A 24028-nucleotide genomic window follows, 5' to 3' on the forward strand; every position below is an offset into this window, starting at 1 on the left:
GGTATCGAAGGGCAGGTCCTGTAGAGTGTGCTGGACCTCGGGCGGCAAGGTGGAAGACTGCAGCCAGGAGATTCTTCTCATGGTCACTCCCGTAGCCAAAGTTCTGGCTCCGGAATCTGCGGAGTCCAGTGAGGCCTGGAGGGAGGACCGGGAGGCTTTCTTGCCCTCCTCAAGAAGGGCTGAGAATTCCGGTCTGGAGGCTGCTGGTATCAGCTCCGTAAATTTAGAAAGGGACACGAAGGGCACGTAGGTGTAGCGACCAAGGAGAGCCAGCTGATTGGCAATCCGTAACTGGAGGCCACCAGCCGAATAGACCTTCCGGCCCAACAGGTCCATCCTCCGCGCGTCCTTGGACTTTGGCGCCGGAGCGGGTTGCCCATGTCTCTCCCGACTTCACGGACTGTACTACGAGGGAGTCCGGAGTCGGGTGCGTATAAAGATACTCGTAACCGCTGGGGGGAACAGAGTATTTCCATTCCACCCCTCGAGCGGTGGGAGGGATGGACACCAGCGACTGCCAGATCGTAGTGGCATTCTTTTGGATGGTCCGAATAAAGGGCAGGGCCACCCGCAGCGGGGCCTCAGCTCCAAGCACCCTGGTCACCGGATCCTCGTCTTCAGCGACCTCTTCGACCGGGAGGTCAATGGCCTGTGCCACCCGTCGAAGCAGGTCCTGGTGGGCCCGCAAGTCAATCGGTGGGGGGGTCCGATGTTGATGCCCCCGCCACCGCCTCATCCAGCGAGGAAGACGAGGACAGGCCCTGGCCCATGGCTTGTAGAGGTGGTTCGTCCATGGGGTGCAAAGCCTCCACGTCTACGGGATGCTCTGCCGCTACAGGTGGCGGTGGAGCCTCAACCGGCTGTGATGGAGGGGGCCTGCTGACCGTGACGTCCGGCACCCTATGGTCGGAGGTCCTGGGTCACTGAAGGGAGGGGACCCCTTGAGCCTCGTGATAGGCCCAGGGGGTCCAGAAGCCCCACTGCTGTGGACCGTGGTCCTGTCCTTGGGGATCAGCCCGGAGATCACCACCGCTGCCCACTTGAGAGGCAACCGAAGGTTGGCGGGAAGGCCACGAAGGGGGGGGGGGGGGCGCAGAGGCGCTCAGGGACTGCGCCGTCGATATGTCCCTGGACGGTGCCGGGGATCGGTGCTGGTCATCGCGGTGCCGGGCGCGAGAGCGGGACCATCGACCGTGCGGGTACCAGGAGGTCGACCGCGATCTCAACCGACATCGGCGGGAGCGGCTTCTTGATGATCGGTCCTGGGAGCGGTACTGCGATCCGGACCTTCTTCGGTACTGACGGTCGGGAGATCGGGACCGGGATCGTCTCCGGGAGTGCGACCGGTACCGCGATGTGGAGCCGTACCGGGATTGCGACCGGCGCCGAGAAGGAGAACGGTACCGGGATGGTGACCGGTGCCGGGATCGGGAGCGTGACCTGGAACACCTTCTACCCCGTCTGTCAGGGGAAGGCGGCCTCATGATGGCCGGTTTGCCCACTGACTGCACAGCCCGCACCGGCGGTGCCGGAGGCTCGGTGCGTGAGCTCTATGAGCTCTCTCGCCGTCGAGAAAGTTTCGGGCATCGACGGGAGAGGCAGCTCGACCACGGTTTGCACCAGGGAGCACGGAGGTACCGGACTCAACGGCCTTGTCGGTGCTGGAGTCGACGGTACCGCGCATGGTCTATGCGCTGTCGTAGCCGGTGCCGAAGGAGCCAGCGACGGCGGCTGGACGAGCGGTCCCGACGCAGGTGCCTTGGTAGACTTCTGCTGCGGCTTGCGTTTCCCCGATGGCGAGAGGGAACGGTGCCGAGGTGTCGGTGCCGGCTGCTTCTTTTTAAGAGTCTCGGTACCGGACCGGTCGGGAACCGCTGGGGCACTCCGCGCCAAAGACAACTGCGGAGCTGATGGAGTCGGCACCGCAGGGGTAAGCGCCGACTCCATTAAGAGCTGCTTCCATCTAATGTCCCGCTCTTTCTTCGTTCTTGGTTTGAACAATTTGCAAATTGGGCACTTATCTGCGCGATGGGCCTCTCCTAAGCAGCGCAGGCAGGAGTCGTGAGGGTCCCCAATTGGCATATGCCGCTGGCAAGCCGCACAGGGCTTAAACCCCGGTTCCTTGGGCATAAGCCCGCACTGGTCGGGAAAAGGGGGTTAAGCCCCCCTAATTCCCCTTAATCTACTTAAACTAACTTAACTAACTATTTGAACTAACTATATACACTAAATACAACGAGAACCAGAGATAAGCTAGGGATGTGGAGGTCAAAGGAGCACTCCACTGTTCCAACGGCCGTCACGGGCGGGAAGAAGGAACTGAGGAGCGGACGGGCCGGCTGGGGTATATATCTAGCGCTATAGCGGCGCCACTCCAGGGGACGCCCAGCCAGCCCGCCGGAGTTGCTAGGGTAAAAATCTTCCGAAGAGCCGTGCACGCGTGGCACGCACACCTAACTGGAATGCATAGGAGCAATCACTCGAAGAAGAATCAGAAATTTTTCATGACCCCTTACTCTTAACTGCAAACAGCCTGCAGACCAGATAAGCAGCTGCTCCAACGGACTCCCTTTCTCACCCCTGCCCCCGCTGTTTCTCTCAAACACTCATCCCCCTGCCTGCCTCATTCACAGCAAGGTAGTGGGTTTATCTCATTTGATTGTTCAGTCAGTTACAGATTGATCACGGCAAACAGGAGCTGTGTTTGTTTTTTAGATAAGCAGCTCCCAGAGCCCCGAGTTCACAACAAAACAAAGAGAGGCAGCATAACAAAACAAAGGGAGTAATTTAGTTAAAAGCATTCTGGGATATCTCCTAATACCCTGGAGGCCAATAACAGCGCTGGTGTGTGGCCACACTTTACGAGCAGTGCTATAGCACCAGCGCTGCAATGGTTATACCCCAAGCAGACCCAGGTGTACAGCCAGCGCTGCAGCCAGGGAGCAGGTGTGGACAGTTACTAATTGCAGCACTGGAAAGCCTCCACCAGCACTGTAACTCTCAAGTGTAGCCATACCCTTAAATCCCTCCTGTAATGAGGCCCAAAGACCCCTGCTGGAGGCCTTAGGGTGCTGCCACACCCATTTCAGGAAGGAGTATTAGGGAGGTCCTCTAAGCACTACAGTCACTGCAGGGCAAGCAGCCAATGAGGGCTCAGCAGGCTCATATAAAAGGAGCTGCACAGCCAGAGTGAGTTCAGTCTGATAGCAGGGACCGGGGGAGCAAGAGGTGCTCCTGGCTGGCTGCAAGTTGTTGCTGGCAGGGATTGAGGAAGCAAGGGAATAGCTTCTGGCTGGCTGCCAGGACTCAATTAAGATAGGTTATGGGGAAGTGGCCCAGGGAAAAGAAGTTAGTTAAAGGGATGTGGCATGTGGCTGCTACTCAGAGAGTCCCTGGAGTAGTGGGTGGGCCCGGGTCCTCTGTCCCCCGCCCTCCCAACAGCCATTGGGGAAGTGGCTGTGCCCTGAGAGAAGGGAATTTAGACAGGCCTAGGGAAGGACTTTATATGGATCTGTTACTCCCTGGAAGGGGGCTGAACTGAAATGGACCAGCTGAAAAGCTGGGGTCAGAGGACTAAAGGGCAGGAAAAGAGCAATCATCCCCTCCACTGCTTGAATTAAAAAAAGAAAAAGAAAAAAACGCCTCATGAGTGAAGCACGAAAAGATCACAAGATCTAAAAATATATACTTTTGGCTTATTTGCCTTCTGGGTTGGGAACCTTTTAGGGGGTCAGATTTCCATATGTTTTGCTGCAGCCAGGAAGGTATGAATGTTTGGGGGGGGGGTTTGGTCTTTTTTTTTAAATGAAAACAGTTTGTCACATACTCATATGACTCTATACACTTGAGCTCTAAAGAAAATACCAGTTATTGTGAGACTCGCAACAGTATCATGACAGTTGGCAAAACAGTCCTTTATTTTACAAAATCTAGTCCATTGTCTGCAGTCAACATTGTTGATAGTGTTGAACTATTTATTAAGAACGGACCAATCCTGCTACAATTTGTAAAGAAAGTCATGACAAAAACAGATGGAACTATTATAGCCAAAGCAATCACCACTGAAATAAAGATGTAGAAAATATGCAGCATTTACTGAAACCCGTTTCCATAGTGACCAAATGCAAAAGAACCTTCTCTATTGCAGATACTGTTGAAATCTGGAAACAACTTCAACAAAACTACAGAAAAATTCCAGGCAGTGAAGGAGTGGATAGATCGAATACTCACTCCACCTCATTTTCTTGTAACACAAAGTACCAGGATATTCTTTGTCAGTTAGGCTATGCTGCTGTGATATGAGCCCCTAATAGTCTATCAATCATAATCAATGTCAGGGCTTGAGTTGCACCATAAAACAGTACATATTTGCTGCCAAAGCCATAAAGAAAGTCAAACTGCTAAAATGGTGAAAGTCACCAGCTAGGCACCTGGAGCCAGGGTTTGCTAAAGTGCTGAATGGCTTTTAAACAGAAATACCATCTGTTGAGATGAAAAATAATTTCTTCAGTTGGACTAACTTATTCAAAGTTTAGAACCTGACAGGGTATTGAAAAAGCAGGACAGTTTGTCTTAATCTTCTACTTTATAAATAAAAATGAGGTGGGAGATAACAGCTCTTAGTTCTAGAACTTGAAACACCTGGAGATCTACACATGTATTTATAATGCACAGAAAAAATCCGCATGATCACAGGGGGCTTCAATTTGAGTGACATATGATGGAAGTCTTGTACTGCCAGTTGTAACACATTATAGTTTTCTAAACGTTAAACATTGTAGTTCCTAACAGATGAAGAGGGACTGATCCCAGAAGTTAATGGTCGCCTAGGAAAAGTGTTCACGATTTGACCACATTTATAATGTGCCAACAGAATGAAGTCCAGATCAGTAATATATATACTTGGTGCTTTAATAGGGACAACTTCACAAAGCTAAAAAATTACGAGCCAAATCAGCTGGGAGAATGAATTTAATCAGAAAATGTGAATGAAAATTTAAAATTGTTGAAAAACATTGCAGTAGATGCCCAAAAAGCCACAATCCAACAATTAAGAAGTCTGTGCTGGCTAAAAAACAACCTGCTTTAGAGGGGAAGTAAAGGCAGCAGTAAAAAAACACCCACACACCACAAATGCATATAACCCAGAAACTAGGAATTGTAGAAAATTGATAAGGGAAGCAAAGGACACAAGGAGAACTCTATGCCCAGCAGAGTTAAGGACAAAGGTTTTAAAATATATTATGAAGAACCAGAATCCATTATAAGATGGAAATGGTAAATTTATAAATAATAATGCAGAAGCGTTCAATAAATATTTCTGTTTTGTATTTGGGGAAAACACAGATGTTATAGTCTCATGTGGTGATGATTACATTAGTAGCTGCTGTTTAACATCCTCCAGAGACACTAAAGTTAGACATTTTAAAAACAACTTGTCTGGATAACTTGCATCCAGAAGTTCTAAAAGAGCTGCATGAGGAGGTTGTTGGAATGTTAGTGTTGTTTTTCAAGAAGTCCTGAACCACCAGAAACATTCAAGAAGACTGGAAGAAAGCTAATGTTGTCCCAATTAACAACAAAGATAAACAGGATGATCTGGGTAATTGTAGGCCTCTCAGCCTGACATCAACCCCAAGCAAGATAATGGAGCAGCTGATGTGAAACTCAATTAATAAAGAACTATAGGAGGGTAATATAAATAATGCAAATCAACACAGGTTTATGTCATAGAATCATAGAATTCAAGATCAGAAGGGACCATTATGATCATCTAGTCTGACCTCCTGCAAGATGCAGGCCACATAAGCCGATCCACCCACTCCTGAAATAATTCTCTTCCTTGACTCTGCTGTTGAATGCTCCAAATCATGATTTAAAGACTTCTAGTAGCAGATAATCCACCAGCAAGCGACCCCTGCCCCATGCTTCAGAGGAAGGCGAAAAACCTCCAGGGCCACTGCCAATCTACCCTGGAGGAAAATTCCTTCCCAACCCCAAATATGGCGATCAGCTGAACCCCGAGCATGTGGGCAAGACTCTCAAGCCAGACCCTCTGGAAAAAGGCTAACAATATCCTATCATTGACCCTTTGTACTAATTACCATTGTGGCATGTTATTGACCTATTGACTAAACCCGTTATCCTATCATACCATCCCCTCCATAAACTTATCTAGCTTAATCTTAAAGTCATGGAGGTCCTTCGCCCCCTTCGACAATTTATATCCGTTTGTCCTCGTGTCCACATTAGCACTGAGCTGAAATAATTCCTCTCCTTCCCTGGTATTTATCCCTCTGATATATTTAAAGAGTGCAATCATATCTCCTCTTATCCTTCTTTTGGTTAAGGAAAACAAACCGAGCTCCTCAAGTCTCCTTTCATACGACAGGCTTTCCATTGCTCGGATCATTCTAGTGGCCCTTCTTTGTACCCGTTCCAGTTTGAATTCATCCTTCTTAAACATGGGAGACCAAAACTGCACACAATACTCCAAATGAGGTCTCACCAACACCGTATATAACGGGACTAGCACCTCCTTATCTCTACTAGAAATACCTCGCCTAATGCATCCCAAGACCGCATTAGCTTTTTTAGCGGCCACATCACATTGCCTACTCATAGTCATCCTACGATCAACCAGGACTCCTAGGTCCTTCTCCTCCTCCGTTACTTCCAACTGGTGCGTCCCCAGCTTATAACTAAAATTCTTGTTAGTCATCCCTAAATGCATAACCTTACACTTTTCACTATTGTATTTCATCCTGTTACTAATACTCTAGTTTACAATTTCCACCACTTGCATCCGAAGAAGTGGGTATTCACCCACGAAAGCTCATGCTGCAAAACGTCTGTTAGTCTATAAGGTGCCACAGGATTCTTTGTTGCTAGTTTACAAGGTCATCCAAATCTCCCTGGAGGATATCCCGATCCTTTTCCGAATTGGCAATACCTCCCAACTTCGTGTCATCCGCAAACTTTATCAGCCCACTCCTACTTTTGGTTCCGAGGTCAGCGATAAATAGATTGAATAAAATCGGACCCAAAACCGAACCTTGAGACACTCCACTGGTAACCCCCCTCCAACCTGACAGATCACCCTTCAATACGACCCTCTGCAGTCTCCCCTTTAACCAGCTCCTTATCCACCTCTGGATTTTCATTTCGATCCCCATCTTTTCCAATTTAACCAGTAATTCCTCATGCGGTACCGTATCAAACGCCTTACTGAAATCAAGATATATTAGATCCACCGCATTTCCCTTGTCTAAAAAATCTGTTACTTTCTCAAAGAAGGAGATCAGGTTGGTTTGGCACGATCTACCTTTCGTAAAACCATGCTGTAATTTGTCCCAGTTGCCATCGGCCTCAAGGTCCGTAACCACTCTCTCCTTTAAAATTTTTTCCATGACTTTGCATGCTACAGATGTTAAACTAACAGGCCTGTAGTTACCCGGGTCACTTTTTTTCCCCCCTTCTTGAATATAGGAACTATATTAGCTAATCTCCAGTCAAACGGTACAACCCCCGAGTTTAGAGATTTATTAAAAATCATCGCTAACGGGCTTGCAATTTCACTCGCCAATTCCCTTAATATTCTAGGATGAAGATTGTCCAGGCCCCCCGATTTACTTCCGTTAAACTGTTCAAGTTTGGCTTCCACCTCAGATACCGTAATGTCTACCCCCATATCTTCATTCCCATCAGTCCCTCTATCACTATTCCTTAGCCCTTCATTAGCCTCATTAAAGACCAAGGCAAAATATTCGTTCAGATATTGTGCCATGCCAAGATTATCCCTAATCTCCACTCCGTTTAAAGTTTTAAGCGGTCCCAGGTCTTCCTTCTTGGTTTTCTTCCTATTTATATGGCTAAAAAACCTTTTGCTATTGGTTTTAATCCCCTTCACTAGGTCCATCTCCACCCGGCTCTTTGCCTTTCTCACTGCTTCCCTACACCCTCTGACCTCAATAAGGTAGGTTCCTTTGCTGATCCCTCCCATTTTCCACTCCTTGTACGCTTTCTGTTTTTTCTTAATCGCTCCTCTAAGACGCTTGCTCATCCAGCTCGGTCTAAAACTGCTACCTACGAACCATTTTCCCTTTCTCGGGATACATGCCTCTGACAGCTCCTGCAACTTCAACCTGAAATAACCCCAGGCGTCTTCCGCCTTTAGATCTCTAAATATGTTAGTCCAATCCACTTCCCTACATAGTTGCCTCAATTTAGTAAAGTTAGCCCTTTTGAAATCATAAACCTTAGTCTCAGATGCAATTTTGTTTAGCCTTCCATTTATTTTGAAACGAATTAGCTCACGATCACTCGAGCCAAGGTTGTCCCCTACAACTATTTCCTCAACAAGGTCCTCGTTACTTACCAAAATCAGATCTAAAATGGCATCCCCCCTCGTCGGTTCAGCAACTACTTGATGAAGGAATTCATCAGCTATCACGTCTAGGAAAAGCTGAGCCCTATTATTAGCATTTGTTTCCCAATCTATATCTGGGAAGTTAAAATCTCCCATGATCATACAGTTCCTATTAGTATTTACCTCCTTAAAAACATTAAAGAGCTCTCTATCCATATCCAGGCTAGATCCCGGCGGTCTATAGCACACCCCAATCACTATCCCAGGGGACGCTCTAGTAGTTTTCTTCCCCAATGTGACCATTGCCCAAACAGACTCCGTATTATCCATTGCATTGCTAGTTATTTCGTTACTTTTCACCTCATTATTGACATACAATGCTACTCCCCCACCTTTACCTTTGTATCGGTCTTTCCTAAACAGCACATACCCTTCCATACCCTCGGTACTCCAGTCATGACTACCATTCCACCATGTTTCGGTTATTCCTATGATATCCGGTTTCAATTCTCGGACCAGGAGCTCTAGTTCCTCCATTTTGTTACCTAAGCTTCTCGCATTGGTGAACAAACATCCTAATTTTTGCTGTTTGGCTCCTCTCACCCTTTTCACCCAACTTGGTAGGGACACAGTACTTGGTAGGGACAAAGTCAAACTAACTTGCTTTTAATGAGATTATAAATTTGGTTGACAAAAGGTAATAGTGTTGATGTAATATACTTAGACTTCTGTATGACGTTTGACTTGGTACTGCATGACATTTTGATTAAAAATAGAATGATATAAAGTAAACATGATGCTTGATAAATTGATTAAAAACTGGCTAAGATCACAAAATGTAACTGTAAATGGGGAATTGCCATCATGCAGGTCTGTTTACAGTGAAGTCCCACAAAGATCAGTTTTTGGCCCTATGATATTTAACATTTTTATCAATGACCTGGAACAAAACACAAAAACACCACTGATCAAGTTCGCAGATGACACAAAAATTGGGCAGTGGTAAATAACAGAGGACAGGTCACTGATTCAGAACTATCTAGCTTGCTTGGCAAACTAGGCACAAGCAAACAATGTGTGTTTTAATACAACCAAACATAAACGTGTACATCTGGGAACAAAGAACTCAGGCTGTATTTACAGGGTTGGAGACACTATCCTGGGAAGCAGTGACTTTGACAGAGTTTTGGGGGTCATGGTGGATTATCCACGAACATGAGCTCCCAGTGTGACACTATGGTCAAAAGAGCTAATGCAATTGTGAGATGCAAAAACAGTAGGAGTAGAGAGGTTGTTTTACCTTTATACTTGACACTGGTGAAACCACTCTACTGTGTCCAGTTCTGGTGCTCTCAATATTTAACAATAGGCTCTTCAATCTGGCAGAGAAAGGAATTAACAAAATCCAATGGCTAGAAGTTGAAGCTAGACAAATTCAGACCAGAAATCACAGAATCATAGAACTTAAGATCAGAAGGGACCATTATGATCATCTAGTCTGACCTCCCACAAGATGCAGGCCACAAAAGCTGACCCACCCACTCCTGAAATAATTCTCTCCCTTGACTCAGCTGTTGAAGTCCCCAAATCCTGATTTAAAGACTTCAAGTAGCAGATAATCCTCCAGCAAGCGACCCCTGCCCCATGCTGCGGAGGAAGGCGAAAAACCTCCAGGGCCACTGCCAATCTACCCTGGAGGAAAATTCCTTCCCGACCCCAAATAAGGCCTATGTTTTTAACAGTGAGAATAATTAACCATTGGAACAATTTACCAAGTGTTATGGTGGATTTTCCACCACTGAATTTTTAAATCAAGATAGGATGTTATTGTAAAAGATATGCTTTAGTTATAATTTTCAGAAATTCTATACTCTGTGCTATATGGGAGGTCAGACTAGATCGTCACAATAGAATCTATGAATTCAATGATTACACATAAAGCTTCCTTTGTTTAGTAAATCTGTTAGCTGTAGATGTGAAACATGTTTTGATAAACTTTCTTAAATGTATCCACACATTTAAGGTAACATTTTTTAAAATGTTGGTGCTAGACTGAATTCAACTTTCACTCAAATTCAGGTTGTCACAAATGATAAGTAAATCTTTTATTGCGGGGGGGGGGGGGGGGAAGCTGGTATCAGCCACTCTGTTTAGGTTGCTTAATACTTTCCATTACAAAAGGATTCTTGCTACATTTTCCTTTAAAAAGCTCTCCCACCATTACTGTTTGCAGCAGGCTTTTGATATTAGACAGAGGGAACACCTTCAGACTATAGAAGTGTCTTTTCTTTGCCTCATGAAATTCTAGATTTGGCTGACACATGAAGTGCTAAAAAATGCCCTTTGCCTTCTTTCACTTTCGTTCCTCAGAAAAAAATCTGACAACCTTCCAAAATGAACATTCTGAGGCCTGTCACCAGACCAGCAGCAGCAACACACATTGTACTACATTGGGAAAACATGGAAGCTGACAGGAGTTGTAGCGGGGGAAGCCCCTCACCCTGTTAGCCTTCTGATCCAGCAGATTGCTTCAGCGGCACGTTTACCCTCAATCCCTTTGAGAGCACCAAATAGAGTAGGAGCCTGGAAAACTCCCATGCAGTGAGAGAGAGAGATATGCTGTAGGTCTGGCACCTCCTAAATACTCCTTGGACTCAGTGGCCAATCTTGCTCTGGGGCAGGAGCTCCTCCCATTTTGGAGGCAGGAGAGGGTCAGCCAGGTGGGGCCCGACTCCCATCCCCTCTTCTGGCAAAATACCCTTTCCCTGCTGACAGCTAATATAATTAAATCCTGTAGCTCAAGAAGTAGCAGCCTGTACTGTGGAGCTGACAGTTTGGGGTTCAAACCCTGAGGGTGATTCAGGATGTGGAAGAAGGTGGTTGTTACAGTTGCACAACAGTTTATCTTTTTCTTTTAAAAAACCAGAAGTTACATAGACAAACTATGCTAAAATAACTCTCGGTTGCAAAGTCAAACTCTCAAAAGTTGGAAAATGAAAGAGTTATGGCTGCCTGCACAATTCTGACCCAATACAATAGAGTCTTCAATTGCAGGATCACATTCTGTTTTTTCCACAGGATCCTGTCCTCAGTAAGTGCACAGGCTGGACATGCAAATTGACATGCAAGTTGGTTTTAGCTGCCCATGCAATCTTTCATTTCCTAATTTTTAAGTTGTATTCTTTTAGCACAATGATTTATGTTCAACCTATTAAACAAGAAATCCTGTACAACAGTCATTTTCTAACCTACTGAAAAATGTATCATATTAAAATGTTCAAATTCTTACTCTATAACACTGTAATTACATAAATAAATGTGTATAGTTACAGTGTATTCTTCTGGTTAGCATAAAGGCATACCAGATCTAGTATAAAGGCTACATTTTGTGGTAAGTCAAATCAACATGTTGGCTCATTCTCATAAATTGATATTTTCTTTAGGAAGGTAATGAAGAAGCGCAAACAAAACAATTAAGCTTTCTTTAAATCCAAATTTTCCACTCACTGATTTAAATTATTAGAATTGGACTGAGATAAAATGACTTAAAATCAATCCAGCCTGAGCAAGAATGCGACCAGCTCCTCTATGCCTCAGGGGACGCAGGGCCCTTGAGAATAGCTTCTTTTCTGAACTAGCGTGGACCACTGGATAACTGACTCATCTCATCACTTCCTGGGTTGGGCTGCTCCTCTGAAGCTACACATCAGAATAAAAATCAAACTACAAAAATCAGAAAGTTATGATTAAATCTTCTGCTGTTTAATGGCCATATCATAAAGTGAATATTAAGAGACAATTTTTATAAAAATAAGTTCTTCCTATTTTCTCTTCCCTTGCCTCCCTCAAATGTGCAACTTGGATACATCTAAATAAACAAGATTGCTTCTCCAAATATAGTTTTTAGAAACTGGATTTAGAAGTTAGGAGTCAAGTCTAGTCCCAGGAGACACATCTGCCAACAAAAAGCAGTTATTTCAAAGTTATCACCAAATGTTATTGAAACTATTTCCTACTCCTATACAATGTGTACAGCCTTCTGATATAGTTTTTCCACAGACAGTTGCTGGAAACCCTGCTCTCATTTCAAACAGATACTCAGTCGTAACACTAACATACCACACTTGCTAATTTCTCATTGTTTGGATAAGATATTTAAAAGCCCATATATTTTAACATATGCACTTTTGATAACGTATAATGCTTATTGAATAACTCTGTCATCTTTTCATTACTGATTCTGAGGCTTTTTTAAAAGTACATTCTTCTTTAAAGCAACAGGGTAAAAAAATAATCTTCTGGATGTTTCTGACAGTCAGTGAGATGGTTGAGACTTTCCACTCGGTATGGCTACACTTGAGAATTGCAGTGCTGGGAGTTACAGCGCTGGTCGTCCAGCTGTGCAGGGACAGTGCTGGTGTGTGGCCACACTCACAGCTACCAGTGCTGGTGTGTGGCCACATTTGCAGCGCTGTTGGGAGTGATGCATTATGGGCAGCTATCCCAGCGTTCAAGCGGCAGCAACGTGCTTTTCAAAAGAGGTGGGTAGGGTGGGGTGGAGTGTAGTGTGACAGGGAGCAAAGGAGAGAGAGAGAGAGAGAGGATTTTTGGAGCCGACACTGTGAATCGGCTCCCTGCTTTTGCAAAATCAGAAACTTTTTCCGACCCCTTAGTGTTAACTGCAAACAGCCTGCAGACCAGATAAGCAGCTGCCGACTCCCTTTCTCACTGCTGTTTCTCTCCTCAAGCAAAAAGCAAACACTCAACCCCAGTGAATCAGGCAGGCAGGGGGGATATCTCATTTGATTGTTCACAGATTGATCACAGCAAACAGGAGCTGTGTTTGTTTTTTTAGATAAGCAGCTCCCGCAGCAGAGCGGAGCCCCGCGTTCACAACAAAACAAAGAGAGGCTGCATAACAAAACAAAGGGGTTAAGAGCATTCTGGGATATCTCCTAATACCCTGGAGGCCAATAGCAGCGCTGGTGTGTGGCCACACTTTACGACCAGCGCTGGATCACCAGCGCTGCAATGCTTATTCCCCAGGCAGACCCAGGTGTACGGCCAGCGCTGCAGCCAGGGAGTTGCAGCGCTGGATGTGCCCTGCAGGTGTGGACATTTACTAATCGCAGCGCTGGAAAGCCTCCACCAGCGCTGTAAATCTCAAGTGTAGCCATACCCTTAGTTTGTCTAGACTGGGAGAAACAATCAAGGTTAGGTTGGGTTAGCTAACACATTTTAACTTACCTGATCCACACACAAATCATTTTTTCTATCTAGGCAAATCCTGAGTTACAACATACAATTCAGCTAGCAGCCAGAGTGGCATGCTACTCTTGGATTTGAAGAATTTGCTTGGCTTCTCAACTATTACAGTAATGAGTGTGGGACAGCTCATTCTGCTTTCCTTTCACTAACTAATCCATTTTGCAGCTGCCACCTCCAGACACTCTGCTTTGAATGTCAGCCATTAGCAGAGACCTCATGAATCAATGCATATCCTGCCTTCTCCACTTCTACTGCTGAAAGTGTCTATGCTGAAAGTTCAATGAAATATTAATAAGGGTTCACCAAGGTTTTCAAAATTGATCAAAGATCAATCTTAATGTTTTTTTAAAAAAGTAGTTTCAGAAGTTTCCTTTTTTTAAATTTTAAAAAGAAAACCAATGGTTAGAAGCTAACTATAATGTGCAGAAGCAGGAAACCCTCTCCTAAAAACCCTCTCTTTTGTTAATCTCAATGTTAGAAAGAGACACGCAGCCAAGTTATACAGTAAACTGGTTTGTGATCCTACAGTGAATGTTTCAATAGACCCTTTGCAGGGTCTGATTTGGGGCTCATTTGCAGAAAGAGAAATTACATGCACTGCCCAGCAGATTTTTAGGGCATGGCTACACTTGCAGATGTAGAGCACTTTTGAGTTAAACCAGCCTTCGTAGAGCGCAGTAGTCTGTACACGCTGACAGCGCACTGGCGTGGCCACATTAGCATCTCTTGCAATGGCCACAGAGAGCAGTGTATTGTGGTAGCTATGTCAGCATGCAAGTGGCTGCAATGTGCTTTTCAAACGGGAAGGGGGTGGGATGGGGTGGAGTGTGACAGGGAGTGTATGGGGGGGGAGAGAGTGGGTTTTGGGGGGGCTGAGAGCATGTCAGCATGTTGTCTTGTACGTTCAGACAGCAGCAGACCTTCTCTCTCTCTCTCTCTCTGTAAGCATGCTGGCTGTCAAATGGAGTTTTCAAAGGGCATATCCAAAACAATGACAAGAGTAGCCAGCTGACTTAAGAGGATTATGGGACATTTCCGGAGGCTGATCACAGCACAGTAATGCAACACCTCGTTCACATTGACGCTGGGGCACTCCAACGGGGATGCATCAAACGTTATTCTGCTCGCCGAGGTGGAATACTAGGAGTGCTCTAGCCATGGAGTCAGAGCGCATTACGTGCATTGTCAGTGTGGACAGGTAGTGTGCCTGGGGCTCCTTTAATGCACTGTAACTCGCAAGTGTAGCCAAGCCCTTAGGAAAAATAAGTACTTTCCAATACCAACAACCTAAAGACCTGCTGCAACACCACAATAATACTGGACTAACAACCATTTTTAAAAGGGTAACATATTACGGCAGCAACAAGACACTTTGTTTTTCAGAACTTAAAGATTTCTTGCCTGATTTTCAATACTTGACCACAGAATTTTACTCAATATTAGGGAAATGATACCAAGAGTGGGGGGGAAAATGAAGGAAGGAAGTAATAACTGAGGAGCAGCTTTCCAATATAACTGCATTGTAGCTTCCATAACAGTTATATTGGAAGCATAACACTAGCAAAGGAGGCCGGAAACACAGGAATTGCCAAACCAGATTAGAGACAAGGTTCATTCAGTATAGTGTCCTGTCTCTCACAGTGACCTGCACCAGATGCTTCAGAGGAAGGTGCAACATAATGGACAATAATGGAATAAACGGCCTGTTGGGGAAATTTCTTATGTAATGGAAGTTGGCTTACAAACTACAAGTTTATATCTTTCAGTTTATTTTTAATCCAAGCTAATTTGACTGTGGATATTCTCATTGCCTATATCTATATCCATCTATACACACACACACCCCTAGCCAATCTCTGAATCCCGCTAAGCTCTTGATCCCAGTGACATCAAGAGTAGGTCTACACAGTGTAAGCCTAGTGTTGAGGGACTCAAATCAGCTGACCTGCATCAGAAAACCCTGGTTTGAGCATCTACATAGCATTTTAACCCTAGGTTAAGGATTTTCTGAACTGTGCTTGAACCTAGGGCTCTAGAATCCACACTGTGGTGCACAGATCCAAGTTAAAGTAACCTTATCCCAGAGTACCTACCACACCCCCCAGGGTCAATACTCTAGCCCTATAAATGTGTTGCGCTGAAGGAAAACTCTACTGCCCACCCTTTTTCCTAACTGTGATGGTGCTACTGATGGGACTCAGGTGCCCATAAGGAAGACACAAACTGCATAATGAGCTCCTTTGATAGCTGTCCCAGTAGAGTGACTGCAGTTTGAGGCTTTATACTGAACTACCATCTAATCTGAGAATTGGGTTCTCCCCCTCTAGGGGGAGTCACACTGGCAGGAAAATGTCCTCGTGCACCTGTTCTAAGGGTAACTAGGCATCAGGCTCCAGGGCTGTCAAAGTATGAAAATTAAAACTTTTAGTGATTCTTAATTTTTAAAATGGGACATTGAATGGAAGCATGTGTTTGGTTTTATTTATTTTTATCTGTTTTGAAGTTTGACATAAAATGCAGGTTTCAGATGAAAAACACGCACGCACATACCTCCAGCCTGGCTGCTGCTGGTTGAAGAGCAATGAAGTGCATCCCCAGGGCATGGGGTACAGGGTGCTCCAGCACCCCTCGGGATCCCTTATATCTGCCCCGCCACACCCCAGGAGGTAGGCATAAAAGATCCATGGGGGGCTGTGGGGAAGTTTTGAGGCTGGCTCCCACTCACTGTCCTGACAGTGCACACATCCTGGGTGTCCCTGCACATGCAGCCCCAGGAAGGGGAAGGGCAGCCCAGGAGTAAGGACCAGAGAGGAGGATGGTGACCAAGCACTGTCCTGCAGGAAGGGGTAACAGCAGAGCTCCCAGCTCAGTGCTGCTGAGGGAGGGATAACCCTCAACATCCCAGCAGCAGGGAGCCACCTCCTGCCTGTCAGCTTTGCTCCCTGCTCCAGCCAAGCTTCACACAACAGCAAAGAGGAGCTGGAACAGGAGCTGCCATCACCACAAGAGGAGCAGGAACAGGGAGCACCATTGGTCAGCCAATAATGGCACCTCTGACTGCTGCGCTGGCTGCCTGGAGTGCTGCTCCTCTGGCCCTAGGAACTCTAGAATATATCCGGAGGATTTTCAGGACCAGAGTCAAGCCAAGGCTGTGTGCACACAGGAAAGCTATAGGCCTGGACCCTATGTTCCAGCTTAACACAGTCTCGGACCCTAGGTTAACACAATGGGTGTGTGGACGCAAGGGGGAGTTAGGCTTGAGCCCAGGCTCAAATTGCTGTGTTGACATACACCAACTGGCTATCTGTTCCACAGGTTAATCACTGATGTAAAATTGATTAAATTTGCTGCCTTTCATATGAAAATTTAGTATCCCTTTATTGTGGTATTATGGGCAGGGGAATATGTGGCACACAATTTATCTTCTCTATACTATACAAAATAACAAATCTCTCTATCACAGCCATTTGCTTCTGCTTAACAATACACATTTCCAGTCTCTTCATAAGGATTTTGTCTTTTCATGCCTCTAATAATTTTGTTGCCTATCTCTGAGCTCCTCAATATCTTCTACAGTCTTTCTGAGATAGGTGATGATCACTGAAAAAATATATTCCATTTGATGGTGTACCATCAATTTAAATATTGGCATTAAAATATTTATAGTATATAGAATTAGATAGAAAAGTGTTGGGATGCATTTTTCCTGACCACTGCTGCAAATTGTTCAAATGTTTTCATTAGTTGACTACAATAACTCATGGCTTAAATGACAGTTAATTTAGAAGCCAGTGGGGTGTCTGAAGTAGATCAAATTATTCCTTCTATCAGGTATAACTGCGCATTTGTCCACAGTTAACTTCATTTTTCATTCTGCGTCCCAGATACCTGTTCAGTTCTTTCTACTTGAAGTTTTCTCTAGTCTTTGCCATCTGCAAATGTTGCCACTTTAATACATTAAATGACCTGGTGTTGCTGCTGTGTTGCTCCCAGGGTACGAGAGAGAGAGAGAGAGAAGATGGGTGAAGTAATATCTTTTATGGGACCCACTTCTGTTGGGGGCAGGGGGAGGGAGGGGGGGCTTTCAAGTTTCACAGAACTCTTCTTCCAATAAAATATTGCCTCACCCACTTTGTCTCTGGGAAAAGCATAAGGTCAACATCAGCCCTAGTACAGAACCTTGCAGCTCCCTGCTGTTAGCCTTTGGCCATGTTGAAAATTGACTATTCTGGTTCTTTGTTTTCTGTCTCTTGGCCAGTTTCTAATCCATGACAGAACTTACTTATGAGCTACTAGCCTCTTGTGAGGAACTCTGTCAAAGGCTCTGTGAAAGTCCAAGTAAGTTAGGGCATGGCTACACTTGCAGATGTAAAGTGCTTTGAGTTAAACCGCCTTCGTAGAGTGCAGTAGAGAAAGTGCTGTAGTCTGTCTGTACGCACTGACAGCTGACAGCGCACTGGCATGGCCACATTAGCAGCTCTTGCAACGGCCACAGAGAGCAGTGCATTGTGGTAGCTATCCCAGCATGCAAGTGGCTGCAACGTGCTTTTCAAATGGGGGGGGAAGTTGGAGTGTGACAGAGTGTGTTGTGTGTATGTGAGGGGAGAGAGGGTGGGTTGGGGGGGGTTTGAGAGCATGTCAACATGCTGTCTTGTAAGTTCAGAAAGCAGCAGACCCCTCCCCCCCGCCTCTCTCACACACAGCATTCCACAGTAATGGCTTGCATGCTGGCTATCAGACACGGAACTTTGAAAGGGCATTTCCGCATTCCTACAGGAGTTCAAAACAATGACAAGAGTGGTCACTTGACTTAAGGGGATTATGGAACATTTCCGGAGGCCGATCATAGCGCAGTAATGCAACACCTCGTTCACACTGACGCCCGTGCATTGTAGCCAAGGCACAGCAAACGTTATTCCTCTCGCCGAGGTGGAGTACCAGGAGCACTCTAGCGGCAGAGTCAGAGCGCTCTACGTGCCTTGCCAGTGTGGGTGGGGAGGGAGCTAGTGCGCATGGGACTCCTTTATTGCGCACTAACTTGCAAGCCCTTAGAACAACCAGTTATCCTTTATCCATTCTTTTTTTGGACAAGTTCAAAGTTCTATAGTAGACTAAAGAGGCACTATTTTCCTTTATAGATGTTTTGCTGGTTTGTTCCTATGTAGGTGTATTGGTCTAGTTGTCAAGATTTCAAAATAGAATAACAATAGGGTTTTTTATAAAGATGGGATATCACTTGCTTTGCTCAAGTATCAAAGCAGATTTTAATGAGTTTGCCTATTTGTTAGCATCTTAGTCATGTCACTCTAAATTCCTGCTATCACTGCTACTAGGCAGCAAGAAAGAACCCAGGATGTGCTGAGCATTTGCTCCTCTTTTTTCTTGTAGAGGACACCACAAAGTTCTATTTTGTAACCCTTCCCATTCAGCGTACATGTAACATAGGAATCGCCAGACTGGATCAGACCCATGATCCATCTTGTACAGTATCCCATCTCTGACAGTGACCAGTACCTGATGCTTCAGAGGATAGTGAACAAACTCCACAGAATGTATTTGTGCGATATTCTGCCCCCTCCCAAAAGTTTCTCCTAACCAATCTATATAGGTAGAGGTTTGTTTAATCCCTGAAGAATGAGGGTTTCTCTCTCTTCCAAAATTTCTGTTTGCAACAACTCTGGACATTTTTGTTATCATGTATATATGTCCAATCTTTCTTTGAATCATGCTAAATTTTTGGCTTTAAAAATCACTTGTGGCAGTGAGTTCCAAAGTTTAGTTACACATTTAACTGAATACCTCCTTGAGCTTGTATTGTAAGGACAAGGAGAATAGGAGGCTGTCAGGCAAGCTAATAAGGTAGTACAGGCTGCAGACATCAATATGTCATTTACACTTTTTTCTTTTCAAATCAGATGTGGAAGGTGCAGTCTCAGCTATCCCAGTGTTTAAGACTACAGTTTGGATGATGGCTAGCTGGCTGAGACTCAATATAGATAGTGCTGGTGAGCTGGGGAAAGCATTCAGAGGAGATAACAAGAGTTGATATCTGTTCCCATATAGAGGGTTTTTACACCTTTTGTCAGTGAATCGCACAACCTAGGGTCCCTGCTGGATCCCTGCTGCTTTTAGATCAAGCAGCAGCAGTCAAAATGCTTTTTCCTCTTCACCTTGTTATGAGATGGAGATCTCTTCTGGATATGGAACTCACAAGGCAGCTCCTTCAGACTGCATTACTGCCATGCACCCCACTTGTGGTTATACCTGACCAGCATTTGGAAGCTTCATATAATGCAGAATATAAAGGACCACCTCCTTAGTAGTGCTTCTCACAGACAGCATTTCACACCTACGCTCCACAGTCTAAACTGACTTCAATTCCTTCTCTGGGTAAGTGTCAGCATTCACAGATTTTTCAGCAAGAAAGGACCTTTAGATCATCAGTATTATACCTGGTATCAGACAGGGCCGCTGAATTGCAACCGGTTACCCTTGTATTGAGCTCAGTAGCTTGTGATTGACTAAAGCATCTCTTCCAGAAAGGCTTCCAGCCTTGATTTGAAGACTTCACGATACGGCAAATCCACCACTTCCTTTGGCAGTCTGTTCCATTGGCTAAATCACACTCACTGGTAAATGTTAGTCTTATTTCTAATTTTAATTTTCTGCCTTCAATTTCCAGCCATTGGTTCTTTTCATGCCCTATTTTCTAAAAGAACCCATTAGTTCTCAGTATTTTCTGTCTGTGAAAGTACTTATACAGTAATCAAATCACCTCTTGATCCTCTTTCCAATAAGCTAAACGGATTTAAGCCTCTCACTGTAAATCACCTTTTCCATCCTCAAATAGTTTTTTTTGGTTCTTCTCTGCACCCTCTCCAGTTTTTCAAACATCCCTTCTACAAATGTTGACACAAGAACAGAATGCAGTATTCCAGTATCAATCACACCAATGCCTCATACAGAAGTAAAATCACCTCCCTACTCCCACTCACTACTTTGTTTATACATCCAAGGATCATATTAGCCCTTTTTGCCACAGCATCACATTGAGAGCCCACATGGAGATGTTTGTCCATTAGAACCCTGTTTCCATTCCAGGAATTCCCAAACTGGTATGTGTACCACTGGTGGTACATAAGGTTGATGTTCCATCCACTCACTTCACAACAACTTTTTAAGAAGGTGATACGTGAACCAATAAAGTTTTGGAGCTAATGCTCCATTCTTGTAATAGCCTGCATTCTCTGGGCAGTCATTACAGAGCAGTCATTTACCACTCCAGTCTTTTTGTCATAAGTTTTTTCAGCAGTGACTTTATATTTACTTATAATTGATAAAAAATATTGAATAGTGCAGCCCTACAAGAACTGATCCTTGCAGATTCCCACTAACTCCTTTTTCAACAATTGCCCACTGACTTTTTGAGAAGAATCAGCCAGCCAGTTGTTAATCTGTTTAAATGTGTGCTTTATTGATATTGTACAGCACTATTGTTTAAAAATCAGAATGCTGCACGGTACTAAGTCCAAGACATTACAGAAGTCTGGTTTATACCATCACTCATCATCTCTCTCTCCCAATTTAAGAAAACAGGTTTCAATGGAACTTGAAGGCAGGAGCGGTTTCCTTGAACCAGACAGCAGCCTATGATAAAATATGGCATGCTGGTCTTCTGGTAAAACTGTCAAAAGCTCTCCCAGCATGGTTGGTGGATATTGCTGAACTTCTACTTCGTGAAAGGCATTTTTGGGTACATATGGGAGACAGAACAATGTATGGAGAAGGCAATCCAACTGCTTATCCCAAGGCTCTGTGTTTGCATTCACCCTGTGTTCACTCTGTGCACAAATGTCCTGCCACTGACTGTCACGCAAATTTATCTATGCCGATGACATCCCAGTCATGCTCTTTCACTGAATGGAGAACATCAAGATGGCAGACTAATAGCAGTTGGAAGCGCCTACCAGCTGTGACTAAGACAGTTTTGAGTGTCTTCCACCTCCACAATGCAAGCATTAAATATGAGTTAAATATCTTCCTCAATGGAAAACAACTGAAACATGACGCAAAACCACTCTACCTTGTCAAACTGGACTGCTCTTTGACTTTCCATGACCACCTAAAAAAGTCAGGCCAGCAACAAACTAATCAACTAATTAGCTGGTTTGACATGGGATACAGGTGTACAGACTTTGCACACTGGCTTTGGCACTCTGCTATTCCTCAGTGCAATACTGTGCCCCTGTGTGGTATCATTTGCCCCACACTAAATTGGCTGACGTCAAATTGAACTCGACCATGTATATCAACACAGGTACCCTGAATCTCACGCCTTTCCCATGGCTACCAGTTTTGAACAACACAGCCTCCCCCATCCCTCCCCCCCCCCCCCAAATCATCGCAGAGAGTCTACAGCCAGATTGGTGGAAAAGCTACTTGCCTATCCAGGTCTCTCACTGTACATGGACATTTTCAGTCACCCCAAAGCACAACTTACTTTGAGGTGTCCACTATGGTTTCAACTGCCAGATCTGAATCTGTCAACAGCAACCCTATGGCACGGTGAGTGGTTGGATAAAGACATTTGGAATGGTTTCCTTATTGCTGATCCAAGCATTCAACTTCCTGGATTTGACCTACCACGTCACCTTTGGGCTCTGCTGAACAAGCTCCAAACTGGCCAAGGAATATGCACAGCCAATCTCTAAACATGGGGTCTGCAGGACGACCCACTCTGTCCCTGTGGCCTCCATCAGTCAATGACGCATGCTGTAGAAGAGTGTCAACTGACTAGATTTCAAGGTGGCCTTAGAGCCCTTAATTGTGCTGATGAAGCTGCTGTTGGGTAGCTCAGCAAGCACTGCAAACACTAGCAGAAGCAGTTTAAAACTGTGAACCCCCTGGTTCTGTGCCTTTCCATGCCTTGCACAGTGTCAAACATGGACTGTGTGTATCAAATTAATGATAATACTATTCAACAAACTGGTGTTGACCAGTTTTATATAATGTGTGTCCTTCCTGGCTACTTTTGAGAGCACTTCATGTAATACCATGGAAACTAAGATCATATTAAGCAAAATTAGGTTAATATTGATGTAGTTACAGGGAATTTGTGCACATTCACTAATGTGTGTGAAGTGCTTTTATTAGATTTGCATTCAAGTAAGGAGAAAAAAAGTCTGCCTTCTTTCTTTCTACTTTGATCCCTGTATGCAGTACAGTTGTAGCTGTGTCAGTCCCAGGATATTAGAGACACAGGCAGATTAAGAAAGAATATCCTTTATTGGACCAACTTCTGCAGGTCAGAGAGACAAACTTTCAAACTACACAAAGCTCTTCTTCAGGTCACCTCACCCACTTTGTTACTCTCATCCCTGACACTTCTAGTACTCCTGCATTACGGACAAGGACTTGAGGATAAACCTTTTAGATGCACCACCTCAATTCCTTTGACCTCCTCTTTTCTTCTGGTACTTATCTTCTCTTGCTGGGACAGAAGAGAGCAGACAGACCCATAGGAGAAGAGGCTATTTAACAGTCACCGTGCTTCTTGGAGACAATTGCATTTTTGTATTCACATTTGTAGAATGACACTTTCCACTGCAGCAACATTGAGCTTCTGGAAAAGCAGTGCCTGTTTGGACCACATGCAAGTCCCCTCATAGCACTAAAAGTTTAGAGGCAAGATTACAAGTAGTCATGAAGTCCCCCACCCAACCCAATTCTTCTGCTAAACTGCAGAGTCCCATAAGGTTAGAAGTCTGTGGAAGAGGGGAAGGTGCATGGATATTATGAATACGCAAAGGTAACACTTTCAACCTAGTTACCATGGTAATTAGCCTTCCTTCCAGGGAGCCTCTGAATATTCTTTTTATAGGAGTACAGCTAGCAGTACAATCCCCCGGGAAATAGGCTGAGGATTTCTAATTCTAAACAAGGACTAGAGAATCGTTTGCCTAAAGCACGCATCAGATTGAGATGCCAAATTGAGAAAACAGTGCTGCATAAATGTGCATACAGAACTCCAGATAGCAGTTCTCTAGGTTTCTATGATGGAAACATTAGACAGGTTTGCTATCAATGCCATCTTAACCTGGGAGGGGAGGAATAGCTCAATGGTTTGAGAATTAGCCTGCTAAACCCAGGGTTGTGAGTTCAATCCTTGAGGGGGCCATTTGAGGATTGGTCCTGCTTTGAGCAAGGGGTTGGACTAGATGATCTCCTGAGGTCTCTTCCAACCCTAATAATCTATGAATCACTCTTTACTGCACGCAGACTCTGTGATGTCATTACTCTGCCTCTGATTGGGAAAGATGTTTAGATTTAAGTAAACAGGCTACAACTCAACCCAGATAAGACTGATGTGATACTTGTTGATCAGCAGAGAAC

At 44.8% G+C, this 24028-nt stretch overlaps 1 protein-coding gene across 4 annotated transcripts in view; it reads right to left on the bottom strand.

Annotated features, from left to right (window-relative positions):
• The window catches only part of RHOA (ras homolog family member A), a 99557-nt gene that overhangs the window by 70822 nt on the left and 4707 nt on the right, over positions 1–24028 (bottom strand). Inside the window, exon 2 of one of the 4 annotated variants that reach the window (XM_039547085.1) lies at positions 9669–9747. The exons of the other annotated variants lie outside the window; for them this stretch is intronic. The gene's annotated coding sequence lies outside the window, so the exon portion shown is untranslated. The remainder of the gene's footprint in view (positions 1–9668; positions 9748–24028) is intronic. 4 annotated transcript variants of the gene reach the window in all.

The sequence above is a fragment of the Mauremys reevesii genome, linkage group 7, assembly GCF_016161935.1.
Source record: "Mauremys reevesii isolate NIE-2019 linkage group 7, ASM1616193v1, whole genome shotgun sequence".
In the NCBI taxonomy this organism is placed as follows: domain Eukaryota; kingdom Metazoa; phylum Chordata; order Testudines; family Geoemydidae; genus Mauremys; species Mauremys reevesii.